This window comes from Vulpes lagopus, chromosome 4 (assembly GCF_018345385.1).
Source record: "Vulpes lagopus strain Blue_001 chromosome 4, ASM1834538v1, whole genome shotgun sequence".
In the NCBI taxonomy this organism is placed as follows: Eukaryota; Metazoa; Chordata; class Mammalia; order Carnivora; family Canidae; genus Vulpes; species Vulpes lagopus.
This window is the reverse complement of record NC_054827.1, coordinates 88933862-88954942: the sequence shown is the minus strand read 5'-3', so window position 1 is coordinate 88954942 and position 21081 is coordinate 88933862. Positions and strand designations below refer to the sequence as shown.

At 36.9% G+C, this 21081-nt stretch overlaps 1 protein-coding gene and 1 pseudogene across 1 annotated transcript in view; one reads left to right on the top strand and one right to left on the bottom strand.

The window, feature by feature from the left end:
* TBCA (tubulin folding cofactor A) overlaps positions 1 to 21081 on the bottom strand; it is a 74957-nt gene that overhangs the window by 41959 nt on the left and 11917 nt on the right. The gene's annotated exons all lie outside the window — the stretch shown is intronic.
* Positions 5558 to 20087, top strand: LOC121489421 (annotated as a pseudogene).

Sequence of the window (21081 nt, the reverse complement as noted above, 5' to 3'; positions counted from 1 at the left end):
TGATAATGCCTAAATGAGTTTTACCTTATTTACAGTACAGAACAGTGATAAATCTGAATACTTAAAAAAAGGTTAAATGATGCTGCTAGGCTCTGCTTAAAAACAAAATTTTAATGGAAATTCAAACAAGAAAAACGAAGACTCGTGGAGCTGATGACTGTCTAGTCGTGTTCTACTTGGAGAGGTCAGGAGGTAGTCTATTGAAATGGCCTAAAAAAGCCTTCCCTTCCTTGGTCAATTAATCACACCCTAGGTTCTGGTTCTTAGGCTCAAAACTTATTTTGTCACCCCACTAAGAATGGAATCATGTTTTAAGGGTAGAATAATGGTGATTAATGAGGCTAATGTATAATGCTAGAATGCCAACTTATTAATACACTGAAATAATTTTTGGTACTTTTTAAAAAGTAAAACTTGATAGCTTGGATATTCAGAGAGTCTGTCCTTAAGGCTGTATTCAGCTGAGATGTTGTAGTGGGTTGTATAGTATCGCCCAAATTTCAGGTCCACTCAGGACCTCAGAATGTGATCTTATTTGGAAACAGGTTCTTTGTAGAGATAATTCATTGAGATGAGGTCATAATGGATTGGAGTGGACCCTAAATCCAATGACTGGGATCTTTTATAGAGAAGTCACACAAGAAGAAGGCAGAAGCAGAGACTGGAGTTAAACTGCCATAAGCCAAGAACACTAAAGATAGTTGGCAACCACCAAAGGCTAGAAAAGGCAAGAAAAGATTCTATCCTAGAGCCTTTGAAGCGAGGATCATGGCCCTACTGACACCCTGATTGCAGACTTCCAGCGTCCAGAAATCTGAGAGAATAAATTTAATTGTATTAAGTCACCCAGTTTGTGGTAATTTTGTTATAGCAGCTCTAGAAAACTAATACATATGTTAATGCAAGCTAACTTGTTCCTCCTTACAGAAATACTTGTGGAACATCAATGTTTTAAAAGACTTGAGTTCAAACAAGGCGCTATTACTAAGAGAGTACAAGAACAGAAAGCTTCCAGTTTCAAATCTTAGAATCTTTACTTTTTACCATATCCTTTTCCTTTCCTTCCTTCCACCCACCCTCCGACCCATCCATCCATCCAGCATGTCCACTTTTGTTATAGCACATGCTTGCAATGTACCGAGCAGTGAACAATGAATAAAATAACTACTATCCCTTCCCTCATGGTGATCTCAATCTAGTCACACTCAATAGATTGTAGAAGTCCTTCCACGGCATGCATACAGCCCTACACCAAGTATTTTTTAATGACTATATAGTTTCATTGATTGCATGCAAAATACCTTAAGTAACACCTTATCAATGAATATTTATAGTGTTTCCAATTCTTTAATATTATTATAAACAGTGAGATGACATCATTGTCCATACATCTATACCATTCTCTGCTTATCTTCTCTAGATGAAAATCTTAGCATGGTGTTTCTAAGTCAAATGGTATGTACATTTGTAAAACTCACCTCTACTGAGATAGTAACAATTGATATTTCCCAACAGTGAGAGCCCATTTCTCTCAACAACATTTGGTACTGGTATTTTCATTTATGCCAATATTATAGGTGACCGATAATATTATTGCTGTGCTTACTTGCATTTCTGGGATTATTAGTGAGATACAATCATGGGTAGAGTCTAGAACCAGGTTAAATGCTGGTTCCACTAGTTCAAAATTACCTAAACTCTTGGTGCCTGTTTCAACTGTAAAGCAAATATAATAGTAGTATCTGCCAATAATAGTAGCTAGGAAACGGGTTGATACCTGTAAACTGCTTACAAACCATATGTAGTTTATAGTGTTACTATTAACATTTCATATGTTATCCAAACCTATTACTTTATGTGCAAATTTCCTGTTTATATTCACAATTATTTTTATACTGGTGTCTTCCTCTCTTTATCAATTGATAGTTCTTTGTATATTCTAGATCTTCATCCTTTATCTGTCAGTTGGTAAGTACTTTCCTATGTCATCTGTCTATCTTGTTTTTCTTCCTTCTTCCTTCATTTTTGCTCTATTTCCCTAGGAAATTTTTATTTTATAATGTTTATATAGTTAAATCTCTCAATCTTATCTTTATGGCTTCTGGGTTTTATGTGGATAAGAAAGCAGTTTCTGGAGTGCCTGGGTGGCTCAGTCAGTTGAGCAATCTGCCTTTGGCTCAGGTTATGATCCCAGGGTCCTGGAATCAAGCCCCCATCAGGCTCCCTGCTGCTCAGTGGGGAGCCCACTTCTCCTTCTCCCTTTGTCCCCAATCATGCTCTCTCTGTCAAATAAATAAATAAAATCTTAAAAAAAAAGAAAGCAGTTTCCACAAAAAATAGTATTTTAACTTAATGATAAAGTAAAAGACAGTTAACAATTTTGGTTTTGTTTCTTAGGAAGAGGTTTTGGTTTGATGATATCTTACATACATAAAAAGAATTATAACATGAAAAGACAGACTCTGAATCGAGGTACTCAATGTTTACTCAGATTGGCAAATGACAAACTAGAAGCAAAATTTTTTAGTGCATTTAATCTGCTCCATTTTCCCCTCAAGGGAATTAATTTTACAAATGAAATTTCACTGTGTTTATCTACCTAGGCATGTCTCATCACTTTTCAGTTCTTTAATTACAATCTAAAATTTGCATCCTTTGTGGATTTTCTTACATATCTTCTTCCAGGTAATTAATATGATTTAAAATGAAAGCATATTTAACATAACACCTCTGGTACCATTCAGAGCACTAACCCCCATTCTATATGGTGCCATCATTACCCTTGATATCATTCAACTGCTAGTTTTTAGTTCATATTTACAACTAACTTGAATTTAAATTTCCTAAAATATTATTCATTTTAGTGAAATTAGATATTAGCTTCCCTCCAATGAGTATTAATTTTATAATTCTATTCTATTAAAAAGTAAACACAATGCCATTTGTGAAATGTATATGGTCTTATTCTAAATGACTAATGGATTTGTTTGGGTTTTTTGCTTAAGTTTAGAACCAAATCCTGGAGCTAGAAGATACTATATAATAATCTGAGGAAAGAATAATGGTATATCAATAAATGGAGGTTCCTCATGACCTAGGTTAGATTATGAAGATATAAAATATCTGACATTCTCCCTCTTTGACTTTTATTTTGCTACATGTTTCCTTCATTTTTAAATCAATAAAGAGTAAACTGCCAAAAAACACCAAAAAGTAAACACACTAAGAGTGTTCAAGTTTATTTGGCTTAATTTGTCCTTCACATTTCTATATGTTTATTGTTCAATCTTCAATTATTTTGTACATACCTTACATGCATTCTAAGTGGTGTCATTAGCTGGTGGCAAACAAGCAAAGGCCAATTTTAATATGCTTTATTTATAGATTTACATTAAAAGCAGAACAAAATAAAACAGGATTATCTCCACCACAAGAAATTTTTTTTTTTAAGATTTTACTTATTTATTTATGAGACACACACACACACACACACACACACACACACACACAGAGAAGCAGACTCCATGCAGGGAGCCTGAGGTGGGACTCGATCCCAGGTCTCCAGGATCATACCCTGAGCTGAAGGTAGCGCTAAACCGCTGAGCTACCTGGGCTGCCCAATTTTCTAAGCAGAAATTCACTCATTTAAAGTAAACCTTGTACAACCACTACTACATAGCACTTAACTAGACACAGTCCATCAGAGGTCCACAGACCATGGTTTTAAGTTCTAATCTAGCTGGGGAAAAAAAACAAAAAAGAAAACAAAAAAAAACTATGAAACACTAGGAAACTACTGTTCTCTACACCTCCACAATGTAGCTTTCAAACTGTCACCAGAATTCCCTTGCTTTACTCAAATACTCCAACAGAAATAATATCTATAGAATTCCAAATTTCTCAGAAGAATATTAAAGACCCTCAGAGTATATTTTCATTATATACTTCATGCTTTCTACCCTTCAATCATAATATCCATGCTACGTCCCAAATATGCCCTATTCATTTTCAAAATGAGCTTTGGACATTTTTATCTTACTTCTTTTGCTAAGAGGAAATAACTCCTCACCTCCTATCCCTACCTCCTCCCCCTACCTCATCCCTACTACTCACTCAAGATATGCCTCAAATGTCATCTCCTCCAGGAAGCTTTTTTGTCAACTCACCTAGCAAAATTTTAATTCTCTTAAAGTGATTTCTTCTCCAAATAACTTTGACCAAATAGCTGTATCTTGATCACATATACCTATATAATGCTTTATAGTGAGCTGTTTGCATAAATAATATCTCAATTAACAGTCATTCTGTGTATTCACATTAAAAATCATATAGAGGATGGATATGCAAGATCTAACACTTAGTGACAATGGAATTTAGTTGTGCCTGTTTAAACTAGAGGCATACGTGTATATGGCTTCTGGAACTTAGAAAGGACTTGTGGAAACATGAGAATAACATCCCAAAAAAAGGTTTCTAAAGGAAGATAGATCTTATAACTGAATCATTTCTGGTTTGTTTAAACCAACAGATATAGCCACTTCTGAGGCTTTCTACACAAATACAAAAGGCTCGTATGACCAGGTAACCAGGGTTCCAGTTCTAATTCTTGACTTTGTTAATGCGACCCTGAGTAAAGAGCTTAATTTTTCCAGGTCTAAGGTTCAACATCTGTAAAATGAGGAGGTTGGATCAGAAGATTCCAAGGGTGCATCACAACTCAACAAAATGGAGAGGAAGAAACACATCCTAAATTCATTTTATTAATAGAAAAAATTAAACTATCAGCATAAACTGACAATCTTTTTCTATTTATTTACAAAGCTAATAAATATCCTGAAACTGGCCCTAAAATGCTTAGTTGGATTTTTCAGGTCAATAAATCTAGCACTTTAACTATCAATTTCCCTTCATTTTACTGAGATATCTTTCATCTTTAGTCTCAGAAGTTGCTGTAAAATTTCTTGTTTCTTTGCAATTCATGACATAACTCATCCCAGTCTGGTGTTTCATCAATTTAACAGTTCTAATTGCCTTATTATCTGCTCTGATGCAGTAGTAAAGCCTCAACATTTCATTTACCTTACCAACAAGAAAACCCCATATATCTGAGCCTTAAGGATATTACCTCTACCTCTTGGATGAGCAGAGGCATGAAGAACTTAAGCTCACTGGAAAGCCAATATAATCTATCACTATTTAACTGTTTGTCAATGTTTATGCCTGTCTCAACTCACATTTAATGGTGCTTTTTATTGTTATTTTCCACTATAAAATTTTGAAGACACCTAAATGTCACTAATCCCCTTCCAAGTTTAGCACGTATATTACAATGTTACTTACTTGGAGAAACAGAGATGTGGTGCAAATGCAAAGGCTTTGGAGTTAGGCAGACTAACTTGCATTAAGTTCAAATCTTAGTTTTGACCTTTTCTATATATATGGTCTTAAGTGAGTCACCTGCCTTTGAGCCTCAGTTTCCTCATATAAAACAGATCAACTGCTCTAAAATATGATAGTTAATATAAAATAAGCCCAGTTCTTGGTCCAATGCTGCATCATGCAGGTATTGAGTAATTGTTAGTCATGTCCTTCCCATACCAAGGGCTCCTGCTTGGCTGAGATTCTGCTTGTTGAAGTGGCTAGTTTGAATATAGATTCTAGCCACTACCTACTTCTATAGGAGCATTCCCAAATGGTTGGCTGTAATCCATTAGTCAGGGTTGCACTCCAAGACTCCCAAAATCAATTCAGTGGATTGTGATCATCATTGTTTCAATGAAAGAAAATAGAACGGAATTGGAAATAAGAATGCATCGTTTAGTGGCAAAAATTGGAATATTTCATTAAATCTTTGTTTCAGTCATGTGTGTATATGTATACTGTCATGATGTAAGATCTCTCTCTCTGTGTGTGACTATCATAAATAAAGAAAGAAAAAAAATATTAAAAAAATAAACTACTAGTCAAGTCCATCTCTTTTTTTTCTACTTTTGAAACATAGTAGCAACTAAAAGGTTCCCTGGGGGCCAAAAACAAAACAAAACAAAACAAAACAAAAAAAAGAACCAAACACATAATAAAGAAATTTACAACCAGAAACCCAGTTCCCAAATGAGAATGCCACATTTAAAATCTAAAACGTATTCCATAACCACAACTCTTTCGGGAAAATACACTAATCTTTTGGGGAAAATATTTGTCTTTTAAAGCAGACACAAATTAAATGGGAGTTGGAGGTGGGATGTTAGGGAAAGCTTTCCCCAGAAAGTGATGTCAAGTTAGGATCTGATGATTAAGAACTAGCAGAGCAAAGAAGAAAAGAGTATATGCAGGAGTAGCAAGCAGGGATGTAGCATTTTAGGTACTAAAAAAGAGCACAAAAGATTCTAAAGTGGGATAGAATATGGTACGTTGTTTGAGGATTAAGTAAAGTTGGTTCATGAATGTGTAGGAGACTAGTAAGAGACAAAACTAACCAAGAGAGGAGAGGGAGCAGCATAAAATCTTGTAAGATCATACTAAAGAGTCTGGATTATTCCTAAATGTATTAGATAGTCCTATCTGGTGAGTGACATAATCACATTTTAGTTAAAAAAAGATCACTATGACTGCAATATGGAGAATGTAACAGTAAGAGGATGACTAGGGCTAGGCAAACAAGGATAGTGAGGTAGTGATTCCAGAGAAAGACAGTGGTAGCCTACTCCAGAGTGGTAACAGGGGGAAGTGAGATATAAACTTGAAACTTATTTTAACTGTAGTGCATGATGATGTGGGAAGACAAAGGAGAGGCAGAAGCCAAAGGTAACTGGGCCGATGGTGGTGTGGTAGTACCACTACCTGACATAAGGAACTCTAGAGGAAGAGTGTGGGAGAGGAAAAACATACAACTACAGCAGTAGTCCCTTATCCATGCGGGATAAGTGGCAAGACCCTCACTAGATGCCTGAAACTGTGGATAGTACAGAACCCTATATCCACTAGTTTTTTCCTAAACATATATACCTATGATAAAATTCAATTTATGAAATAGGAATAAGAGATCAATAACAATAATAAAATAGAACAAAATATTGTAATTAAAGTTACGTGAATGTAGTCTCTCTCAAAATATCTAATTGGACTGTACTCACTTCTTGTGATGGCAGGAGATGATGAAATGCTTACGTGATGAGATGAAGTGAGGTGAATGATGCAGGCATTGTGACGTATCATTAGACTATAGTGACCTGAGACTGTGAAAAGCGAGAAAACAGATTGGCAAGGGGTACGGGTGGAACTACTGTAATACCTTTTAGATCATGTTATATTTAAGATGTTTCTGTGACATTAAAGTAGAAATGTCAAGAGGTAACCAGACCTGGAGTTCAAGAGAAATGTCTGGGCTAAGGATACACATGTGGGAGTCATAAACAACTGAGGTCACAGGAGTGGGTGAGACTGGTCATTGAAGTGCTCACAGAGGGCAGCCCTGGTGGTGCAGCGGTTTAGCGCCGCCTGCAGCCCAGGGCGTGATCCTGGAGACCCTGGATCGAGCCCCACGTCAGGCTCTCTGCGTGGAGCCTGCTTCTCCCTCTGCCTGTATCTCTGCCTCTCTCTCTCTCTGTGTGTCTCTATGAATAAATAAATAAAATCTTAAAAAAAAAAAATGAAGTCTTCACAGAGTGAAAGGGGAAAAGAGACCAGATAGACCCCAGAGAACACTTAAGAGAGGGCAAGCTGCATTAATGCAACAACTACATCTTTTCTTTATTGAGGTATAACTGACATACTAGTTTCAGGTGTAAATATAATTATTGCAAAATATTACAAAATGATCACCACAATAAGTCTAGTTAATAACATCCACCACTTGGGATGCCTGGGTGGCTCAGCGGTTGAGCATCTGCCTGTGGCTCAGGGCACGATCTTGGTGTCTGGGATTGAGTCTTGTGTCAGGCTCCCTCAGGGGAGCCTGCTTCTGCCTCTGCCTGTGTCTCTGCCCCTCTCTATGTCTCTCATGAATAAATAAATAAAATCTTAAAAAAAAATCACTATATGTAAGTTACAACATTTTATTTCTTGTGATGAGACTTTTTATACTAGTTTTAGTCGTCATTATATCTCTATCACTCAGGCAATATCTGTCATATATTAGTGGCTCAATAATCTGTTGCATAAATAACAAAAGAAGGAGAAACCAAAAGTAGGACTAAGGAGGGGATAAGAGGTAGAAGGAAAACCAGATCACTGTAGCAAAAAAAGAATAGGAGGGCAGCCGGGGTGGCTCAGTGGTTTAGAGCCCCCAGGGCGTGATCCTGGAGACCCTGGATCAAGTCCCACATCGGGCTCCCTGCATGGAGCCTGCTTCTACCTCTGCCTGTGTCTGTGCCCCTCTCTCTGGGTCTCTCATGAGTAAATAAACAAAATCTTAAAAAAAAAAAGAATAGAATTATAAATCTTTTAAGAAGGAAGGAGGGGGTAATTCTGTCAACTGCTGCTAGTAAATCAAGATAAAGACTATTAAGATACTATGGGTGGGGATCCCTGGGTGGCGCAGCGGTTTGGCGCCTGCCTTTGGCCCAGGGCGCGATCCTGGAGACCCGGGATCGAATCCCACGTCAGGCTCCCGGTGCATGGAGCCTGCTTCTCCCTCTGCCTGTGTCTCTGCCTCTCTCTCTCTCTCTCTCTGTGTGACTATCATAAATAAATTTAAAAAAATTAAAAAAAAAAAGATACTATGGGTGACTTTTGTTTCACTTCTCTTGGTAAGGAAAGATTACAATAGGTTAAGAATTGACTGGGAGGTGGGATCATGGAGGCTCTGAGTACAGACATGGCTTTTGACAAGTCTGGATCCTAGGGAGGGAAAAGAGAAAAAGCTTTATGCTTTTGATTAAGATGTTAGTGAGTTCAGGGGCACCTGGGAGGCTCAGTAGGTTAAGCTTCAACCTCTTGATTTCGGCTCCTCTTGATCTCATGGGTTGTAAGATCAAGCCCTGTCTCTCATTTGTGCTCAGCAGGGAGTATGTTAGAAGATTCTTTCCCTCTGCCCCTCACCCACCACAGGCTCTCTTACGAGCTCCATTTTTTTAAGATTTTTTTATTCATGAGAGAGAGAGAGAAAGAGAGAGAGAGGCAGGCAGAGACACAGGCAGAGGGAGAAGCAGGTTCCATGCAGGGAGCCTGATGTGGGACTCGATCCCGGGTCTCCAGGATCAGGCAGGCCCTGGGCTGAAGGCGGCGCTAAACCGCTGAGCCACCCGGGTTGCCCACGAGCTCCCTCTACCTCTCATACATTAATAAATCTTTAAGATGCTGGTAATTGCAGCATGCTTGAATACCGGTAGAGATCAAAGGCACAGAGAAGAGAAAAAACAAACAGAGCAAGGAGATGGGATTGAGAGCACAGGTAGAATGCTGACTTTAGGTAAGAGAGGTTCAGATCTCTGATTCTAAGAGGAAGAATAAGGGAAGTGAGGGTGCGTACTGCAGGGAAGTCTATAGGTTTGATGATATGCAGGACATATACAAAGAGCACGGGATTCATCCATTAGCCAGGGAAGACTTCATAAAGAATACTCAAGAAGAGACATAAAAGTTAAGGACTAGTCAGTATTATTCAGAGCAGTATGTTGGGGAATATTCTAGTCAGAGGTAGCTGCACATTCAGAGAAGATCTGAAGAGAGACTTTATATTCAAACGTTGTTTACCAACAACTTTTATGTTTACCAAGCCCCAAAATAGAGAAGGAAATTGGCTTGAGCCTAGATTTGGCCCTTGGCTCAATTTCACCTACCCTTCAAGTTGCTGCTGATACAGTTCAGGGAATACTTTTTATCCTGAGAGGTCACTCTAATTATCCCACTCAGAACACTCTAAACAATTAAGTATTCAAATATTTGAAGAATTGTGAGCACGGATTCATCACCAGTCACTTTGCTATGAACCAAAGGCTTCTTGAAAATTACTAAATTCAAGGCACCTTCCTGGATTCTGGAGACTACAAAGAGATTATGTTTTGGCACTCTCAAGGAGTTTAGTCCTTTAATGGGTAGTATAATTAAAAAGTTACCTGAGGCCCATAGCCCAAAGCAAGTAAGATTTACTCCTTTTTTTCCATCCCTTACTTCTCTTTTCTAGTATCTTATGTATCTACCTGCAACACTTCTTTCACTCATCCCTATCCTTCTCCCTACCTTACCGGCCATCAAACAAAAGTGTAGAAAATTCTTTTTTTTCTTTTTAAAGTGTAGAAAATTCCTAACACTTATTCTTACTGAACACTGTTTCATATTTTTAAGATCTCTAATTAAAAATTAGGTAAGTTCAACATTTTACATTCTAAAGAAAAGAAAAAAATCTAAGTTATTTTTGTAAAAGGCCCTCAATGATTTTTCTTTATATGCCAATGGTCTCCAAGAGAATACTGAAGACATTTGGAGACTTAACATTTGAGGACTTAACTCAGTAAATACCCCAAAATGTTCAAATAATATAATTTTAATATTGTTTAAATACAATTCTGAAGGTTATGAGCTGTGAAGATAGTGTTCAAGAGTAAGTCAGTCACCAGTATGGTGAATGAGTCTGACAACTATCCAGCATCCAATCTCAATGTCACTATTCTATTCCTTATATTGTCCTTGTGAGTAATGGAACACCAGTAAATGAATTAAAACACACCAAACCAAATTTGTTTCTTTGAGGAAAAAGAACAAGAAATGAAAGTCAAATACTAGTGGTAGTGGCAATAAGAAGTAAAGGAATATAAGAAAATTACTGTTTGCAAATTTGGGCATTTGAGAAAATCTCAGAACATATCCCTCAACAAAACATTTACTGTCTATAATATTTTCTCCAATTCCATGTCATCATCTATCAACATGATGATCAATAGCCAGAAAACTCTTAGTTGGGCTATTAGGAATTCTTAAAGATTTGATAATGAACTACGAACTATGATATTTTATATCATTAGACTCAAAACACTGACTGACTAGGAGAAAGAAATGTCAGAGTCAAAAGTACTGCCTTACTAAAAGATAGCATATAATGGTTAGAAGTATACACAAACAGATCTAAACTCTAGATTGCAGAATTCATTCTGCTGCTTCATACCTGTGTGTCCTTTTGAAAGTCACTCAATTTGTTAGCCAGAAAACATTAACATGGTATTGAATTTGTAAGGATTTTATCAGTGCAAATACCCATGAGAGAGAAAAATGAGAAGGGAGCTGGAGGAGGCTAGAAGAGTCATCAGACCAAGATACAAGCCTGACCCTGAGTGCAGGAAAGACCAAGGAAAGTTTAAGAGGTAGCCTCCTAGACTGCCATGTGTTTTTTAAGAAGGTCTGGCAAGGCCACTAGGGAATCCTCAGGCCAAAGTCATTAGGGAAATCCCATATCATCCAAGAAAAGGTCTGTATACCATTGGCTGTCATCAGCTCATGGGAAGCACGGCACTGGGAAAAATGTAGTGTGAGATTTCACAGTCCAGTAGCTGGACTCATACTTAATTACACTCTCTCTCTATGAGGTCTTCAAGTTCCATGCTCATGGCCACCACAAGTTCTTCACATACAAAAATGTGTCTGTGTGTGCGCGCCCACGTGCACATGCACGTGATACTGGCATCTAATGGATAGAGACTAAGGATGCCGCTAAAAACCCTCCAATGTAAAGGAGCTTTCCCCAGCACCCAGCCAAGAAGCTATTAAGCCCAAAATATCAAAAGTGCCAAAACTGAAAAAACCCTGACTTGCAAGCAGTTTGTCATAACTTTGTCTAGGCTCAGTAAATATTGTCTTTAATTACATGATTTTTGTCTTTCCTTAGTACCACAAGCTCCTAGAACACAGAACATGTTACTCATCCATCTACACCCATTAACCTAGTCAGTCTTAGCCCTTTTATAAATTTGTCAAAGTATAAAAAGGTCAGTGCATTGGGATCACCCAACAGGTGCTCCTATCCTGGGTCTACCTACTTCCTAGCTGTTTACTTGGGGGCAAAATACTTAAACTCAATTTCACTTGGAAAAAAAAAAACACCTCAATTTCATCTATAAAATGAGGCTCACAGCAACTACACATAAGAACTATGAAGCTCAAATGAAACACACACATCAGATGTGAGAGTGATCTGGCTGCGACATTTGTCACCCCACTGATCGCCAGGGTTGATTCAGCTGATCTGGCTGTCTGGGTGGGTGTCCCCTTCCTCCCTCACCACTCCATGTGCATCCCTCCCAAAGCTGCACACTTGGTCAAAAAAGACGACAATCCCCAGGAGAGGAGGACCATTCTTCAGTCAAGGATATATGAGAAGCTGCGCTCCCCTGATAAAACTTCCAAACAAGCTCTCAAATGACACACACATGAAGTGTTTAGCTAATGTATGGCACACAGCACAAGCTAAAAAAGTATCAACTAACATTGCTATTTCCACACCTTTTTATGTTGCCAAAATAAGCAAAAGGAAGCTAAAGGTGGGGACAGGAGGTAATGAAAAGAAATTTTAGAAGCAGAAAACACTAGTATTCAGCAAGTCAATTATAAAATGATATGACTGCCTTTCCCTTTTCAGCATTTTTCTCATCTCTTACTGATTTCAAAGCAGTACTTGCGTTATATTTATTTGAAATTCAGAACAATGCTGTAATATTAGGAATCCAAAATACCTTCTTTACTACTGAAATCAACATAACTCTGGTACAAACTTAGTTTATCTAAGTGTAATACCACTGAATTCTAAATGAAGTATCACTAACTTCACAATTTTACCTCAAATAAGGAAGGAAGACACTACTCTGAATTTTCACAATGAGTATAAATACTTGAACATCTGATGTTAAGGATGTTAGGTTAGGATAGCACATGTTATGTGTTACACAGCACTTCCAACTAAGAATTGCTGATAGTATAGGGGGTTGCTTTTGGCAAAAATATAATAACAAAGTTCTGGGGAACAATGGCCAATATTTGGCATAGTACCTTACAACAGCAAATGTTCAATGATGTTGAGATAAATCAAATAAAGGAATCCTCAGGCATAGGAAAATTTATCATAGTTCAGATTCACAGTAGTTACTAATAGTTAATAGGGTGGTACCAGTTAGCATCTCATATCTTATCTCACCAAAATTGTTCAACTCTGCTTACTGGAAAATGTTTTTCCCATGAGAAAACAGACAAGGATTTTCTTTCTTTTTTTTTTTTTTTTTCAGACAAGGATTTTCAAGTGCTGTAGTGCCCATTTAAAACTAAAAGGAAGACGAACTTCTGTATGCTTGCTGCTGGGAAGAGAACTGATTGTTGATCTCTCCAAATCTATTGATACCGTTGCTCCAACAGTAGTAAAACTGCATATGAAGAATGAACAGTTTTTATCTAATTGGTTCTCAGTAGGGAATTTCAGCCTTTAGAATCATCTTAAACTTGCCATTCAAGATCTGTTCACTGTTTCTACTATTTCTGATTTACGAAAACAAAACTCCAGCTAAGTGAGACATTAAATTGGAGAATTTGATATTAAAATAATATGGAAAAGGGGATTTATCTTATTTTAATTAATTTTTTTAGAGGAGAGAGTGGTGGGGATTGAGGGAGAAGGAAAGAAAGAATCTTAAAGCAGGTTCCACGCCTACCACAGAGCTCGATATGGGGCTCGATCTCAAAACCCTGAGATCATGACCTGAGCTGAAATGAAGAGTCAGGCACTTAACCTACTGAGCCACCCAGGCGTCCCTATCTTAACTTCATAGAAAACATCTATTCCAGGATACAGAAGATCGACTGGTATAACTTGATCTTAATCAAAAGACTAATGCTAGCCCAAAAAGCTATGCCTCAATATTCCCTTCAATAATAAACTCAATTCTTAGACCTAAACCTGCTCTTCAGACATTAACTTGGTAGTCATGATACAAGTTCATAAACTTTATAAGGCATTCTCAATTAAGCATTTTACTCCATTTTTCCCCCTTGGTTTCGAATAGGCATGAGAAATAACAGAAATGCACTCTATATATTTGCATTCATTTTTGTGATCACAAAAAATGTACCGTCTGGACAAATTAAATACTCTGCTTCTGTTTTTACTTTAAAGAATTATCAAAAAAATAAAATAAAATAAAGAATTATCAAAGTCCCAATTTTTTTGTAAATTAACTTATCCAAATCACCTACATCACATGATTTAATCCAGTCAATATATTCAACATTTACTTCTGTTACGTAATCAATTAATTTAAGACAAAATTGTTCTACAACCACATCAAATCTCTACTAGCTTTGTAGTTGAGATTACTATGAAACACAAGACATAGAACATCCAAAAACTATTAATCTCTAAAAAACTGCTGATGCAATCTCTAAAAAAGCAATGCAACCAAAAAACTAAATTACTATTCTAATTAGTAAGAAGTCAATATCAAAGTTTATTTACATTTTAAAGTAAATCACACTTTTAAAGTCCTTCCTTCTCATTTTTACATACATATAGCTCAAGGCTACATCTTTAAGAATTACATGTATTTATGGAAAATAACTAATTATATTTATATTTTCATTGACATACTACTGGAAATTTTTTGAAAAAATTCTGGCCTTAATACATAAATTAAAAAAAAATTTTTAAAAGACCAAAGCTAATAATGATCGTTTTCCCATACTTAACATTCTCTGTCAGTGAGAAACATTAGTATTTATTCTTCCTGTATAACTTCTACAAAAAATAGTTATAGTAATCAAAATGTAAAGTTATTTCTTAATTATATTAAGAAATCAGAGACTATGCAAAATCTAAAGTTTCAGAGCAGTTAGCTTTTCTTAAAAGTATTCTGGAAAATGCACTGACTTACAAGAATCAAATACACCAAGTGGCTCTAACAGTTCACTAATGTATCAAAAGCTTAGAAAACGAATAAAAGTGTTAGTCTTTCTTTAAAAGGCTAATGTCTATTAACAGCTTAAAACATGGCACAGTAGGGGGTTAATATGCTGTTGTCTGAATCACTTTCATCAGTTTAAGTATCTATTAGTCCTTATTAGCAAGGTGTTATTGGTCTTTTAAAGTTTTTCTCTGCTTCTTCTTAGTCTATCTGGCCAGAAAGATTCTTTGGCAATAGTGTTTGAAACAAAGTTTCTATTTGTATTTTTCTTTATATTTTAGGTTTTCCAATTTTACATGTGTATTTGAAAAATGTTTTTTCCTTTTAGGACTCTGTTCAATATTTAAATTGTTCAGCACATCTATATACCTAATCTTTTCTACCTTATCATTTTCAACAATATAAATGTAATCTCCAAAATTTCTCCAGTGGGGAGAAATCAAGATTAATCTTCTCAGAAACCAAAGCAATTCATGTGCTTTCCTAGTAAGATTACTAATGTAGAAGAGGATACAAAATGAATGTTTACAAAGTAAAGCTGGCCTGGTTATTAAACTAACTTAGGTCTAGTATAACCAATAGATTAGATATGTTCTTTAGATATCATAAATCTATTGTTTAAAAACTGAAATTCTAAAAATTTCAATTTCATTAAATTCAAAATTTCAATAAAACAAAAATATCTTATGGTTAAAGTTTACTGAACTTATTTTCCTTTTTTTTTTTTTTTTAAGATTTTATTTACTTATTCATGAGATACACACACAGAGAGAGGCAGAGACACAGGCAGAGGGAGAAGCAAGCTCCATGCAGAGAACCTGACGTGGTACTCGATCCTGGGGACCCAGGATCACGCCCTGGGCTGAAGGAGGCGCTAAACCCTTGAGCCACCTGGGCTGCCCTGAACTGACTTTCAAGGACCAAACTTTGAATAAAATTAAACTTAATTTTTTTTTTTTAGAGCTTAGACAAGTCATTCCGATTAGAGCATAATGTAGCAATTTTAGAAAGTTTTCCAGCTCTGGCTCTACCGATAATTAGTTGAGTAATCCTGAACAAACCATCTACCCTTCTTGTCTGTTTGGGCGGGGCGGGGGGGGGGTGACATGGGGAAGAGGAGGAAGGACAAGAGGAAAAGAGAGAGAGAAACAAAAGAGAGAATCTTTAACCTTTACTTTATCAGCTGTGCCCCTTAAGTGTTTCAAAGGAAAAGATTTTCTCCTTTTAGGGCTATATTTAGAAGTGATATGAATTTAAATTGTTTAGCATACCTGCATGCCACATACATTCTTGTCATTTTCAACAATGTGGAAAATACTTTTAAAAAATCTAAACAATATGCATTTCAACTCATACAGTTTTATTCTTCCAGACAAGGGTGTTAAATTGCATGTTAAGAAAATAATGTATTAAATTATTAGTGGAATTATATAACTCTTTAGAGGCTAACTTGCAGTATTTAAAACACAAATATCACTAAGCCAGGGAAGCATAGCAGATATGCCACCCCAAAATGTGCCACTTTGGCATCAATTCAATTTTGAATTGAATTCAAGTGAGAAAAAGCAGATATAAGAAGTCCTTCCCCTGTTTACCTAAAAGCAGGACATAAATTTGTGTCTCCCCTCCCTTTTCTACCAGAGGACAGAGTTAATCACCAGACACAACTCCAGAAATGGCACAAGAGGAATCTACGTAACAAACTTTACTGATTAGCCCTTAACTTCCTTTAGTTAGTTCCCCATAAATATTTACCTTCTTACTTTTTGCTAGAAACTCAAAGTGTTTTTCCTTTGTCTTACCACTACTCTACAAGTTAAGTGTTCTTTTGTTACAATGGTAAGGCCAAGTTCTAACCACCCCATTAAGTTACTCAATACTAAGTATTCCCATGTATTTGAGTGTTAATAAACGTCTATTTGTTTTCTCTTGTTGATCTATCTTTAATCAGTTTAATTTATTTGGGCTCAGCCAGAGTATTTAGGAGGGTAGAGAAAAAAGTTAAGTTTCTACTCCTCTACATCAGCAATTGCTCTTGTAGGAATTTATTCTACAGATATACTTGCACATTTGTAAAACTACATACATAAAAGAAAATTCATTGTACTATCTTCCAAACCAGTAAAATAATGGAAACAATATAGAGGTCCATCATTTTAAACCGTTTTGGGGATTTAAAAAAATACGGTATGTCCATACAGAATACTCTACAGCCATTAAAAGGAATAGAGGCTCCTCTACACGTTCTAATACAGAACTACAAAAAATGCAATGTGCACAACAATGTCTAGAAAGTATACTATTATTTTTGTGGGTTTTTTAAAAAAGATTTTATTTATTTATTTATGAGAGATATAAATAGAGGCAGAGACACAGAGGGAGAAGCAGGCTCCCTGCGGGGGGAGCCTGATACAGGACTTGATCCCAGGACTCCAGGATGACGTCCTGTGTGGAAGGCAGACACTCAACCGCTGAGCCATCCAGGTGTACCCATTTTTGTTTTTAAAGACATAAATGTAAAATACTTGAGCATGCACAAAATATCTCTCAAACGATACACATACACACAAAAATGAGTAATGAAGTTCGGTCCAAGAGGGCAAAACTGGGTGGCTAGTTCACAGGGGCAGCAGACTCATGTTTTTCTGCAAATCTTTTTGTATCTTGGGAGTTTGTACCAGATCTTTTCTGAAAATTGTTCAAAAAACTGTTCTAAAGTATCATTAAGTATATTAAAAGGAAATGAAGAATAGGACATTTTTCCGTTCTCGAGAAGCTTAAAATGTCAGAGAGTAAATCATTCATTCATTTTACAATATTTATCAAAATTTTTGTGCCAGGCCTCTGTATTCCTGCTTATGAAACTTGTATCCAGATGGAGATTAATATACAACATTATGGTAGCTAGAGAAAGAAAGTCTAGTTGAAGTAAAGCAGTAATTAGCTGACTTCTGGCAATCTCAATTTTCACATCACTATCTAGAGATCAGCAGAAACAGTCTGAGTTCTCCTAAAATAGATTAGTAGTAGCAAAAGAACAGTGGCAGAAGTACAGAGAAGTTATTAGAAGGAGGAATAGTGAGAGACACGTGAATGACTGATAATATATATGAAAGCAAGAGACTAAAAAAAATTAAAGTAAACATGAGATAAAGTTATCACACAATATAACTTAAGCATTTTCCAACTAGGGCCTCAGTTATGCTGCAAAGATGTTTATTATGATCAGGGTTCTAGAGATCTCAGTAGATATGTTTTCCATTGTAAAAATGCTATACTTGGTGTTAAGTTTTATAAGTTGTGTCACAAGAGCCTAGTTAACCCTATTAAGTATTCAATGTGTGTGAAATACTTTTGACAGAATACTATGTATACTATGTATAACTAGGCTTCTAAATAAGAAAAAAAAAAAAAAAATCAGGGGCACCTGGGTGGCTCAGTGGTTGAGCATCTGTCTTCAGCCCAGGGCATGATCCTGGAGACCCGGATGGAGTCCCACGTCGGGGTCCCTGCATGGAGCCTGCTTCTCCCTCTGCCTGTGTGTCTGCCTCTCTCTCTGTCTCTCATGAATAAAAAAATAAAATCTTTAAATGAGAAAAAAAATCAGAATTTCAACTTGGATACCAAGAATGCCTCCTAATTCCTTACAGTCCTTGCCACAGAAGTGGTGACACTTTTATCTCCCAGGAGGTAGGAGGAGACAGAAGGGCAGAGACTCTAAGAAAAAGGGTTGTTGGGATTTCAAGGCAAAATAGGTTAATCTGACATTTCTCTTTCTCCTCTTCTCTCTTCCATCTCCCACTAACCAAATAGCTCTGAACTGGACAAAAAGATCTGGGAGGTGAAAAGGAGGGTTGAAGGAAGAGAGTGGAGTATCCTTCCCTATTTCTTATAGAGAGGATAAGACCTCAAATAGGACACTGAAATGGAGGCAAACAGGGGCCAAAGTTGAGCCTAAAGCAGCAAAGAATTTACAAAAAGAAAGACAAAAAAGAGCACGTGAGACAGAAATTAACAAAAAGAGAAAGCCGAGAGCAGAGACAGAACTCGGGATCTGACATGATGGCCGGCTGACCCGCCAGATTATCAAGGAAACCCAGCATTTGCTGGAGAACCAGTTCCTGGCATTAAAGCAGAACCAGATGAGAGCAATGCTCATTATTTTCATGTGGTCATTGCTGGCCTCCAGAATTCCCCCTTTGAGGGAGGGACTTTTAAACTTGAACTATTCCTTCCAGAAGAATACCCAATGGCAGCCCCTAAAGTACGTTTCATGACCAAAATTTATCATCCTAATGTAGACAAGCTGGGAAGAATATGTTTAGATATTTTGAAAGATAAGTAGTCCCCAGCACTGCAGATCCGCACAGTTCTGCTTTCGATCCAGGCTTTGTTAAGTGCTCCCAATCCAGATGATCCGTTAGCAAATGATGTAGCAGAGCAGTGGAAAACCAAGGAAGCCCAAGCCATAGAAACAGCTAGAGCATGGACTAAGCTTTATGCCATGAATAATATATAAAATCGATCTGATCAAGTGTGCATTACTTCTCCTGTTCTGCCAAGACTTCTTCCTTTTTTGTCTGCATTTAATAGACACAGTCTTAGAAACATTACAGAATAAAAGCCCAGATATCTTCAGTCCTTTGGTGATTAAATGCACATGAGCAAATCTATGTCTTGTCCTGATTCACATGAGCAGAGGCTAGAAGTACCATCTGGATTGTTGTGAAACATTTAAAAGCAGTGGCCCCTCTCTTTTATTCATTTCCCCCATCATGGTTTAAGTATAAAGCACTGTGAATGAAGGTAGTTGTCAGGGTTAGCTGCAGAGGTGTGGGTGTTTTTCTTTATTATTATTTTTGAGGGGGAGAGGTAGTTTGATTTTAATTTTATGGGCTCCTTTCCCCCTTTTTATGGTGATCTAATTGCATCGGTTAAAAGCAGCTAACCAGTTCTTTAGAATATGCTCTCTAGCCAAGTCTAACTTTATTTAGACGCTATAGATGGACAAGCTTGATTGTTTGAACCAAAATGGGAACATTAAACAAACATCACAGCCCTAATAACATTGTGACTTTGTTGTCAAGGGTAGAATCCTTCCTTCAAGAAAAAGTTTGTGACTATTTTGTATGGCTTGTCTGGAAACTTCTGTAAATCTTATGTTTTAGTAAAATATTTTTTGTTATTCTACCTTGCCTTTGTACAGTTTATTTTACTGTGTTTATTTCATTTTCCTAATGTGACAATCATATTTAAAAATTAAAACTGATGGGGATCCCTGGGTGGCGCAGCGGTTTGGCGCCTGCCTTTGGCCCAGGGCGCGATCCTGGAGACCCAGGATCGAATCCCACGTCAGGCTCCCGGTGCATGGAGCCTGCTTCTCCCTCTGCCTGTGTCTCTGCCTCTCTCTCGCTCTCTGTGTGACTATCATAAATGATTAAAAAATAAATAAATAAAAAATAAATAAACACTTGAGTATGTTTATCTAATCTATAAATGTTTGTTTTAAAAAAAAAAAATTAAAACTGATGGAACATTCTGTTTTGGTCTTCACCATATGACATGTCGAATGGCAAGAGGTGGATTTTGCCAGTTTTTTTTCACTGATGCAAACTTGTGTTAGGATATCACTGAATGGAGTATTTATAAGCAGGCCCTGAGCATGCATAAAGCATCGGTATCTGCTATTTTTTTTACCTCCTAAAAATGTGAATATGTTTGTGTTGTCTGAAAAATAAAAAGAAATTAACAAAAAGAGAGAGAGACAAAGAAGAGAGAAGGCAATCTCTAGGCAGTTCAGTGAAGGAAATCCCCCCTTGTGTTATACAAAGGTATACAGAAGTTAGAAATTAGAGTAACGGGCAGCCTGGGTGGCTCAGCGGTTTGGGCACCTGCCTTCCGCCCAGGGCATGATCCTGGAGTCCCAGGATCGAGTCCCACGTCAGACTCTTTGCATGGAGCCTGCTCCTCCCTCTGCCTGTGTCTCTGCCTCTCTCTGTGTGTGTGTCATCATGAATAAATAAATAAAATCTTAAAAAAAAAAAAAAAGGAAATTAGAGTAAGCATCTCAATTACTACTCAAGTGGAGGTAATATGATTTCAATTCAAGGAATTTAAACACTATAGGAATTTTTTGGCTTGTGTAACTACAATCCAAGGGAGGATATACTTCAAGGTTGTCTGATTCAACAGTTAACAAAAGCATCAA